The sequence below is a fragment of the Eretmochelys imbricata genome, chromosome 1 (genome assembly GCF_965152235.1).
Source record: "Eretmochelys imbricata isolate rEreImb1 chromosome 1, rEreImb1.hap1, whole genome shotgun sequence".
In the NCBI taxonomy this organism is placed as follows: Eukaryota; Metazoa; Chordata; order Testudines; family Cheloniidae; genus Eretmochelys; species Eretmochelys imbricata.
Genome location: NC_135572.1, coordinates 170,575,165 through 170,586,676, shown reverse-complemented (window position 1 = coordinate 170,586,676; position 11,512 = coordinate 170,575,165).

The window sequence follows — 11,512 nt, the reverse complement described above, 5'->3', positions numbered from 1 at the left end:
CATTCTGCACTGGCTGCAATTTTTAAGTTGTGCCATGGCGTAGATGCCTTGTAGTGTCCCGTTTCAAGCGCAGAGAGATAAAGTATAACCACTCAGGTCCCAGTCCTCAGGGATCACCTCTCTACTATATCCCGGCTTTAAAGTACATTCACTGAGGCTCAGGAAACCTTGGGATTAAAAATGTTCCACCACAAACTGTCCAATAATTTTCCTCCCACGAAAGAAGATTTGAGTCAGGCTCAGGCTGATACCTAGACTCTGTCAACATAAGAAGATGATTTCGTCAACAAAGTAAACCTCTTAAATTGCTTAGACAAGTTTGTTACAATTTTGCTGTGTTCACTCATGGCAGTGATTCAGCCAGATCACAACAGGACAAAGATATGACAGACACTGAGCATGTGAGTAACAGATAATTGTTTTGACAACATTAACTCCTCTGGAAGTTAATACGTAAGAAATTAAAAATGTCTTATACCTAAATTCACGATTTAAAAATGAATTTAGAAAACACTGGCAGAGTTGCAATGAATCTGCATTCAGTTAAAGAGTTTTCCATCTTTAGAAGAAGTATGAACCAGGACTGCTGGGGTATATACTTGGCTCTATCGCTGACTAAGGCCTGGGCTACACTACAGCATTAGCTATCAGTGTACATACTATAGCCTTGTCCCGCCAATGAAGTGCCCTATTACACTGACATCATAACTCCACTTCCACTAGAGGCATAGCGCTTATGTTGGTGTAGTTAGGGCAAGTCAGTTCCTGTAGACAATGCCTTACTTATATCTGCTGTTGGCTGTCTTGTCAATTTCAGGGCTGCATGCTCAGTACCTGGTTTACATGGAGCAAGGCCCATGCTCAGAAGGGGCCCTGGCCTGCTCTGCTTGCACTGTGCCCTGAGACCCCGCCAGCCCACTAGCTCCCCGCTTCCCCTGGCCCACAACTTGCTCCTCTTGGCCTTTTCGCCGGCCGGCCAAGGGCTCTTCTCCACCCTCTGGCCCCACCCGCCAGCTTCTCTCTGCCTCCTGGCTTGACCTCAGTGCACCTTCGGCTCCCGTTTGTCTCTGCTTCCCACCACCTGTAGGGCCCCGTCTGTCTCCCTGGAGCTGAGCCTCCTGGGACTAGTGCAAAAGTCTGGCGAGTCTCGGACAGTGTGTGTTGGGGGCTTGTTGGACCCCTCCAGGCAAGAAGGTCCTGAGGGAGCCCGGCTGGGGCAGGCCATGGCCTGACTGATAGTGCCACTCCTGAAGGGCCAGAGTGATTCCCCACCCTGGGACCAGCCTTCGCTGCACTGGTGGCTCAGCCCGGCAGACACAGTCACCTCCCAGCAGAGCCGGTTAGTGCGGCCAGGAGGCAGGGCATGGAGGAGTGGGTCTCTGGAGCACCTGAGCTGGGGAGGTGCTGGGCTGTGACAGGGCAGGGAAGATCTCTGTGTGTTGGGGCACTAGGGAGTGGGGTCTGTGTGGGGTGCTGGGCAGTTGTGGTAGAGCTGTGGGCTGGGGGACACAGAGCAGGGGTGGTGCTGTGTGGGGTGCTGTGCATCTGTGGCAGGGTGCTGGGCATAGCGGGTCTGGGGAGGCTCTGGCCATAGGGAATCAGGCGGGGGGGAGGGTGTTCTGATGTTGGGGGGGTGCTGTGTGGCATGGCATGGGCCCACCCCCAAGAGGAAGGGGCATGCTGGCAGTACAGGGCTGGGCGGGCCATTGTGTGTCTGGCAACTGCTGGTTTGTAAATAGTGCCCTCGCACTGGGCTGGGCAGAGTGGGGCCGCCCCTGCCATGCCATGCCCCTTGCTCCAGGGACCAACTCTCCTGCATCATGCTCCATTGCCCCCATGGGGGCCCACAGCTGTGTTTGGCATCCGGCCCACAAAAGGTTAATCCAGCCCTGTCCACGCTGGAGCTGTGAAAGCGGCAGCCAGATCCCAGCTGCCTCTGGCTCCCCCTCCCAGCTGGGCTGAACCCAACTGGCTCCCCACTCCCTGCTTAGGGAGCTGAGAAGCCCAGACTGCTGCCCCCTGCTCCTGGCAGGGAGGCAAGAAGCCTGTCTCAGCTTCGCACCAGGACAGGAGCATAGCAGCTGATCAGACTCTGGGCGCGGATCTCCCCACCAGGAGCCCGGCTGTCCCGGCAGGCTCTCTGCTCTTTGCCAGGAACGGGGCAGCCACATTCAGCTTCTCACCTCCCTGGTCCCCTCTGGGAACAGGGCAGTCAACCAGACAACAGATGTGAATCTCCCTTAGAGGTTTTTAAGGTCAGGCTTCACAAAGCCCTGGCTGGGATGATTTAGTTGGGGATTGGTCCTGCTTTGAGCAGGGGGTTGGACTAGATCACCTGAGGTCCCTTCCAACCCTGATATTCTATGATTCTCCCTGCCGGGAGCCAGGCTTCCCCCCGACCCCAGCTCTCGGTTCCCCCACTCCCCACTGGGAGCATGGCTGTACCTGGCGCGGAGCTCCGTGCCCAGACTCCAGTCAGCTGCCCCATATTCCGAGCAGGAAGGGGGCAGCCAAGAAGCCCGATGCAGCTGCATCATTCCTGGCCTGGAGCAAGAAGCTGAGGGAGGGTGCACCCAGGCTACTGGTGGGGAGCTGTGAATGGAGACATCTCCACACACTGCCCCTCTTAAGTCGATGGAAGCACTTCTGGTGAGGATGCGCAGGGCCAGCCTTAGGAAAAGTGGTGCCCTGGGCAAACTTGTATTTTTGGTGTCTTTGGCCCCCATGGATGTGGCACCCAACCCCCATTGCCCTTGGCCCCAATGTGCTCCCCACCCTCCGTTCGTCCCTAACCCCTGCACTGTGCCCGCCTTTGCCCTAACCCCTGTCCCTCCCTCCTGTGCCCCAATCCCTGCCCCTCCTGCACCTCTAACCCCTGCACTGTGCCTCCTTTGCCCCCAACCCCAGCACCCTATTCCTGTGCCCCTAAGCCCTGCACCCACCCTGCTGCACCCACATGGGGAAACTGACCTGGATGCACAGAGCAGCTGGCATTGCTGCTTGCTTCCCCGCCCCCCAGAACACTGCTCCTCGCCACCCCCTCTAGGGGACTGTGAGTGTGGGAGCGATGTTAGGATTCCCTGCATCCAGGTCACTTTCCCCACCTGGCCTACATAAGGGGTGGGCAGGAGAGCAGCAGCTCCTAATGCCTCACAGCACAGCCCAGGTGGGGAAAGTGACCTGGACGCAGGAAGCCCTGGCATTCCTCACTCCCCTCCTTACAGCAGTCTAGGGGAACACAGAGGAATTTTTTGGGGGAGCAGCATCTATGCATCACCGCTCTCTTTCCCCGCCCCCATGTTCCTCTCCTGGAGGAAGCAGGGAGAAATCTGGGCATCCCCTCCCCCCACCCATGGGGCATTCCCCTGCCAGCAGGAGCAATTTCTGACTCTACATCGGCAGTGCACACCTCTGTGCTTCCGCACGGCGGCCCCTTGATCATGGCGCCCCTGAGCAGTCGTCCGGGTGACCCACCGCATGGTGGTCCTGGCACCATCGACAGAAGAAGGGCAGTGTGGACATGAACAACCGCAGTAATTACTGCAGTGGCTGTAAGTTGACCTAACATAGGTCAACATATGTTTACAGTGTAGACATGTCCTTACTATGTTTACTTGGGCCCTGATGCAGCAAAGCACTTAAGCATGTGAGCAATCCCACTGATTTAAATGGGACTATTTATATTTAAAGTTAAGCACATGCTTAAGGATATTTTGCTACACTGGAGTTTTGGGCAAGTCCTTTATCCTTCCTGTGCCTCAGTTTCTCTATTTGTAAAACTGAGTTGTTAATATCGTTATGAGCTGTGTGAAAACTAGTTATGGATTGAGTTAAAACCTTGTTCAAACTTATGTGTTAACATGGCTGTGACAGGTTAGGCCCCCCCAACCTCCCCTGCATCCGGGATGCCACCTGATGTGCTGGGGTCCCACTCAGCCACCCGGCCCTGCCAGACTGGGTTTCCCTTGCACAGGGTTGCTGTGCTAGACTCTCAAGCCCCTTTCCAGCATACATCCTGGCAAGACCACACCCGGCTGCAGACACAGACTGCAGTTAGATCTGTGTGAGAAAATTCACCCAGCACTCACTCACCCACTGTGGAGCGGTAAACCCCAGATAATATTGTCTTATGCTGTATAGAAAGATCTGCACTGTGCAAGCTCATAAAATTCGCCCTCTCCCTTAATGTAGAGAGAGATATGCACAACTTCTTGCCCCCCCCATTACAAATTGCACAGACTGGGTGTAATAATAAACAGAAACAAGTTTATTAACTATAAAAGGCAGGTTTTAAGTGATTATAAGGGATAGCAAACAGAATAAGGCAGATTATTAAGCAAATCAAACAAAATACGCAAACTAAGCTTAAGATCTTAAAGAGACTGGTTTCAAGAAATAATTTCTTACCCTAAATGTTGTTTCAGGCAAGTGCAGAGTTTCTGTAGCTTAGAGTTCCAGTTATTTCTCTTTACAGACTAGACTCCTCTGTCTCAGTTGTGACTCACTCAGCCCTTGCCTTTTCCTCAGCTTAGTTCCTTTGGGCTTGTCTACACTGGTAAATTTTGTCAATTAAACTAATGTCAACACAACAAAAAGACAAAAGCAAAGTCACCAAAGCGAGCCTACATTTGCTTCCTCTGTCAACAGATCGTGTCCACATTCGGGGCACCCTTGAGCAATGAGCAATACACTGTGGGTATGTATCCCACAGTGCCTGGCAACACCATCTGTCACTAGGTGTTGTGGGAAGGCAGAAACGGAGTGCGGCGCATCCTGGGATGTGCAAAATGTCCCGTCCTGAACCGCTTTGTGTTCCATCCCTCCAATGGTTTCTGGCTTCCTTTCGCACCGTTTCTGACTTTCCTTTCATGCTGTTTGTCAGTCTTTGTAGTACGTGCCAGCATCTGCAGTGAGAGAAGATGGATCCCGCACTTCTCTCCTATGCGCTGTTAACTGTTGTGAGGACATCGCGCATGGCAGCAGAGTTACTCGCAAAGTTACTGACAGAGGATGAATCGCAGGCACCCAAGTGTGATAAGAACAGCAGCAACTTATCAGTGCTTTGTGCATTCACAGAGCAGATGCATTCGGTTGACCATCGCTTTTAGGCTAGGGAAACAAGCACTGATTGGTGGGATTGCATTGTCATGCAGGTGTGGGATGACAACCAATGGGTACAGAACTTTAGGATGCGTAAAGCAACCTTCATGGAGCAATGTGCTGAGCTGGCCCACAACCTGTAGTGCAAGGACACCAGAATGAGAGCTGCCCTTCCGGTAGAGAAGCATGTTGCAATCGCTATGTGGAAGCTGGCGAATCCAGACTGCTACTGGTCAGTTGCAAATCAGTTTGGAGTGGGGAAGTCCACTGGTGGAGCTGTATTACTCCAAGTGTGCAGGACTTTAGGCAGGCACACAGCTCCATGAGCACCCCAATCATGGTGAGCATCGGGAGTGGGGGGGAAGGCGGTTGTGCATACAGACAAAACGGTCACAGCTTGCAGGGCAGCTTTGCAGAGAACTCACTCTAAAATTATCACACACTTTTTCAAAAGCGGCCAACCTGCTTGCTGACATCTCACTACTGCGGGTGAGCAGGGAAACCAGGGCACAACTATGGTATGTTTGCAGCTTTCACTCCAGTCTATATGCAGCTCAGCCATGTGCCACTTTGGTCCCAGCTCCAGTGATTGCTAAATGGAATGGTACAGTTTCCTACAATGGGGGAACTAACAAGACTGCAGTACCTTGGGATCTGCAGCAGAGGATTAACAAGTACCTATTGGAAACTTTCCAGAGCCTCTCTCTGGAGGATTCCCTGCAGATCTCAATATCCATCGACACCTTGCTTGGCCATGCAGATTAGCTATGGCAATGTCCAGCTCATAGAAAACACTACCTGCCTTCCACTTTTCGATTCCCTACACAGCAACTTACCCGGCATCTCATCTGCTTCCTGCTCCCTGTTGAACACTTCTGGAGTGGAGAAAAGTTCCTGGCTGCCTGCCCCACCGGGCGACCCCGCTGGAAGCTCCACATCCTCTGCTACCTCCACTTCTTCATCCAGAATTTCAGCTTCCGGGTTACCCCCTTTCAGCTGCCTCCGAAGTATCCACGGGGCTATCGGTGTTGGAGGTGGGGTCACCACCGAGGATAGCATTCAGCTCCTTATAGAAGCAGCAGGTCTTAGGTGCACCACCGGAGTGATGGTTTGCCTCCCGCGCCTTATGGTACGCCTGCCTCAGCTCCTTTATCTTCGCTCTGCACTGCTGTGTGTCCTGATCATAGCCCTTTTCGCACAAGCCTCGAGAAATTTGCCCATATGTGTCCCGATTCCTATGGGTCAATCGCAGCTGAGACTGAACAGACTCCTCTCCCCATATACTGATCAGATCCAGCAACTCAGCAGTGGTCCAAGCGAGAATACGTTTGGTGCGATAGCCAGCCATGCTTACCTGGGAAGCCACCTGGGAAGCCAGCAAGCAAGAAATGAGATTTAAAATGCCCAGTCTTGCAAGGGGGAGGGGCGGATGGGCTGCAAGGTAGTGGAGTTTAAACCGCTGCGCAGAGTGGCAGCATGGGAATTGTGGGACACTTTCTGGAGGCCAATAAAATAAAATAAAAAAAGGCGTGGTGTCTATTACTGGCTGTTTATCGACAATAAAGGGAGGGGAAAAGACAAAGGTCTCTCGCAGGGGTGGAAGTTTTTTGTCGCCAAAACTGGACATTTTTTCTAACAAAAGTCCCATTGCAGTGTGTATGCTATTGCTGTTTTGTCGCCAAAAGGCAGTTTTTGGTGACAAAACTTGCCAGTGTTGATAAGCCCTAAGTCTCTTCAGGTACTTTCAGCAGTCTTTCTTCTTGGGTAGGCAATGGAGGGGAACCCTGTTTACCTTAGTCCCCAGCCTTAAATAAGATTTACATAAGGCAGGAATCTTTTGTTTCTCAGTCTTGACCTTCCCCTTCCTTTTAATGGAAAATTACTAGAAGTCCAAGGTAGTGTTTAGTACCAGGTGACAGGACCACCTGACCTGGCAGTGTCACAGCCACATCCCAGAATGCCTCTCAGGAAGGAGAGAGGTTAGTATCTTCGAAGTCTTATTGTTTCTTCCTAATGGCCCATCAAAGCTGATGCCCCGTTGTCTAGTGGGTGTCTCTCAAATACACACACGGTTGTAATTGTTAAATAGTCAATATTCCTAACTTTAGATACAGAAATGATACATGCATACAAATTGAATAATCACATTCAGTAAATCATAACCTTTCCAGTGATACCTTACAAGACCCATCTTGCATAAAATATATCTCAGTTATGCCATATCCATAGCATAAGCATATTTCCATAAAGAATATGGGGTGTAACGTCACAATGCCTGTCACTTAAGATTGTTGTAAGAAATACTTAGGAGGCTTCACCTAAAATAAAGCCTAGTAGAATCTGCCCAGAAACTAACACGATGTGGGCAGAGGGTTCCCCTGGGTATTGTGACCAGGTGGGGCTGTGTGAGGGAAAAGAGAATATACAGAAACCGAGAACAGACCAGATGAGAGAAAAGTGCAGAGGCAAAAATCAAGGAAGCTAAGCAGTAGCAGCCTGTGAGCACTAAAAGCTCTGTGTAGCTTGAAAGCTTTTTCACCAACAGAAGTTGGTCTGATAACACACATTACCTCACCCACCTTGTCTCTCTAATGTAGTAGGCTCTTTACACACTTATTTTTTTTTATATTTGTAATGCACTTTGTGATCCTTAGATGAAAGGCTCACAAGAAAGTGAAAAGAGGTTATTATTTATTATTTATATTATTAGTTGTTGCTATTCTAACTGCATTAGGTGTGGAATTAATCTTTCCACTCATTGATTTGAGGAGTTCATATCCAGTCAATGACCCACCCAAAAGTACAGCCCTTTTATTTTGTGTTAATTTCCATTTAAAAGTTAAAAGTTCACATTTGGGGATATATAGACTTATTATATGGAACACACCCTTTAATCTGGTAAGGAGAAGGCAAGCTCAGAAAAGGTTTGGAAAGGAATAGACAGAAATCTCTGAGGAGTCCACTTTTCTCCAACTTTCCAGAAATCTGGAATATTAGCAATTTAAGTCTTATTAAATGTAGCACTTTTGCTTTTATTCATTACAAATTTCTCTCTTTTTAAATCTTGTCTTGATACATATCTCTTCCTTTGCACAGGCATGTGAAACTTTTTATTCAATTTATATCTCAGTTCTGGAACATCTGGGGATCAGATCCTGGCTCCTCCTTCTTCCTGCTTGTGCTGCTCTGTCAGCACAAAGAAGACGAAAAGCCACCTAAGGACTAGTAGCATAGAGGACATATTGGAGTTCAAGCTCCAAGGGGACATGGCTGGGTCACTGCTGAGCTTTGACAATCCCCAGCTGGTAGAATGACCTTTTGTGGAGACATTACCAGCCAGTACAACCTAGAGGAGCGCTGAAGCTGCTGTAAATTTCACTTTGGCTAAACTAGCGCTTGAACAGCCCCTGAACTGGAGGAGGACTCAAGATAGCATAATGTTTGGCTGCAGCTGTGGATTCAACCCTTTAAATGTATTTTGCTCCATGATATCACAACAGGCTCACAGTCATCAGATTGTCTCCTTTAACATTCTCTACCACACTTTATTTTCTTAAGGTTAACATCAGAGAATAAAAATCTGAGTCCATTAGATCTCTGTGAATTGAGCCAAGGACCAGTTTGGGGGTATTTTTAGTTGTACAAATCTGGCACTCTCAGCAGCACGCAGGGGACTTACTGGGTCACTTTAATCAACCTGTTGATCTAGACCAGTGGTTCCCAAACTTTTTCTGCCGCTTGTGCAGGGAAAGCCCCGGCGGGCCGGGCTGGTTTGTTTACCTGCTGCATCCGCAGGTTCAGCCGATCGCAGCTCCCAGTGGCCGCAGTTCGCTGCTCCAGGCCAATGGGAGCTGCTGGAAGCGGCGGCCAGTAGGTTCCTCAGCCTGCGCCACTTCCAGCAGCTCCCATTGGCCTGGAGCAGCGAACCACGGCCACGGGGATCCGCGATCGGCCAAACCTGTGGACATGGCAGGTAAACAGCCTGGCCCGCCAGGGGCTTTCCCTGCACAAGCGGCAGAACAAGTTTGGGAACCACTGATCTAGACCAAAGTGAAGCTAGGCCAAAATCCAAAGGACTTCTGATTGAAAAGCACTCTGAAAAGGATTTGGCTGCATTCCAATGGCTTTTTGTTAAATGAGAATCACAGCATATTAGGAGCTATGTGGTAGAGAAAGAAGATAGTCACGTAATAGAACAGAAAGAAGGAAAAAGAGCCAAAATTATTACAAGGGTGAAGTCTCCAAATGCCCACTTGACGTTCATGAAGAATGTGATTTTCTTTTGTAGTCTGCGTAAAGTGGGATATTGTCCTTGGCACCCCCTTTACTTAAAGCACTACTAGCCCCAACAAGGCGCTTACACCAGAGGTGCTGTACCCCATCATGTAGAAGTGACAAACCGTGACTACTATATCCTGAATTAGAATTCATCAATTCTAATGAACATATTCTCAAGACCAGTGGTTCTTCAACTTTTGTATTGGTGACCCCTTTCACACAGCAAGCCTCTGAGTGCGACCCCCCTTTATAAATTAAAAATACTTTTTTTTACATTTAACATTATTATAAATGCTGGAGGCAAAGCAGGGTTTGCAGGTGGAGGCTGACAACTCATGACCCCCCCACGTAATAACCTCGTGACCCCAGAGGGGTCATGACCCCCAGTTTGAGATCTCCCCCATCTAGAAGCAAAGTATTTTAAGCATTGCCATGAGATAATTCCCAACATTAAGTGCAACCCCTTGCCCCATCTTCATTACCATGTTAAAATATTGTCCAGAAATTTCTATAGTTGCACTGAGGAGCATCCAGCTCCTACCTAGAGGTGTGACACTGCCCCGGTGGCTCTGTGCACTGCCCCGTCCACAGGTGCCGCCCCTGCAGCTCCCATTGGCCGCAGTTCCCAGCCAATGGGAGCTGCAGAGCTGGCACTTGGAGTGGGGGCAGTGTGCAGAGCCTTGTGGCTGCCCCTACATGTAGTAGCCGGAGGAGGGACATGCCGCTGCTTCTGGAAGCCGCGTGGAGTGGGGCAAGCCCCTGATCCCACTCCCTGTCGGGACTCGTGGGCTGGATTCAAAGGTCTGATGGGCTGAATGCGGCCCACGGGCCATAGTTTGCCCACCCCTGGGTTAACCCCAGAATTGGAGGATGGAAAGAAAGCCTGAGAAGGCTAGGTAGAAAGAAGCCTCAGGAACAGCAGCAAGCTGTAGCACTGAGCAGACTTTAACTGCTCACTATAGGATTTCTTGGCTGGAACCCAGTGTAGAGTTGGATTCCCCTACCAGCCACTGGAAGTGGTACAAGATTAGTGGAGAAACCAACCGGACAGCTAGTCCAGAAGGGCTTTGTTACCCTGGAAGGGGAGGACTATATAGTGACCTGGCCAGAAGGCCAAGTCATGAATGGGGAGCACCTGGAGTTGTAAAGAGAAAAAGGTGGGGGAGGTGTCACAGCATGAGTAACTGATGGAAGTGGAGGCTAGCCTAGGTGAGAGCTGAATCCCTAGATGTAGCTACAAGGAGATGCCACCAGCAGTGAGTGAACTCCTTCACACAGGGTATCAAAGTAGTTCTCAGACGACCATGGTTGTGTGTTTTTGTTTTGGTTTTAGAGGGCCCCTGTATTACCTCATTATCCACCTTCAAAACTCTCTTCTCTGACGTGATGCCTACAAAACAAACTTGACAATGGTTAGGCTGCTGGTGTGATGAGACCATTACCTATCACGCTCAATCGGTAACATTTCATGTTTTCTTTGTACTCTGCCATTGGTCTGTCTGTATCCATCTGCCATCTCTTGTCTTATATTGAGCATATGTCTACACTACAATGGCACAGCTACAGCACTGTGTATTCACAGTGTAGACATATGCTTAACATAAGACAAGAGATGGCAGATGGATACAGACAGACCAACGGCAGAGACATTGATGGAAGGGGTTTTCTGTCAATGTAATTAATCCACCTCTCTGAAAGGCTGTAGCTAGGTCAATGGAAGAATCCTTCCCTTGATCTAGCCAAATCTACATCAGGGCTTAGGTCAACCTAACTGTGGTGCTCAGGGTGCAAAATGTTTCACAGCCCTAAGCAACATAGCTAGGTCAGCCTGAAAAACATTAGGCTAAAAAACATATTCAGATCCATTGTAGAGCACTTGCCTTATTTTCCAGAAAAAGCAAACCAACACAAAGGAAAGAAAAAAGGAATTTTGATTTGTCACAGATGTAAATCAGGAGTAATTCTACTGAAGTCAGTGGAGTTACACTGGTATAAAACTTATATAAATGATATCAGAACTAGGTCCTAGATATGAGTTTATGTTTCTGGCAGTTAGTATTGGAAGCCTACTACATTTGAGAGACAAAAATAGGTACTCTTCACCCAATTGCCTGATGACTGTGCCCCAATGACT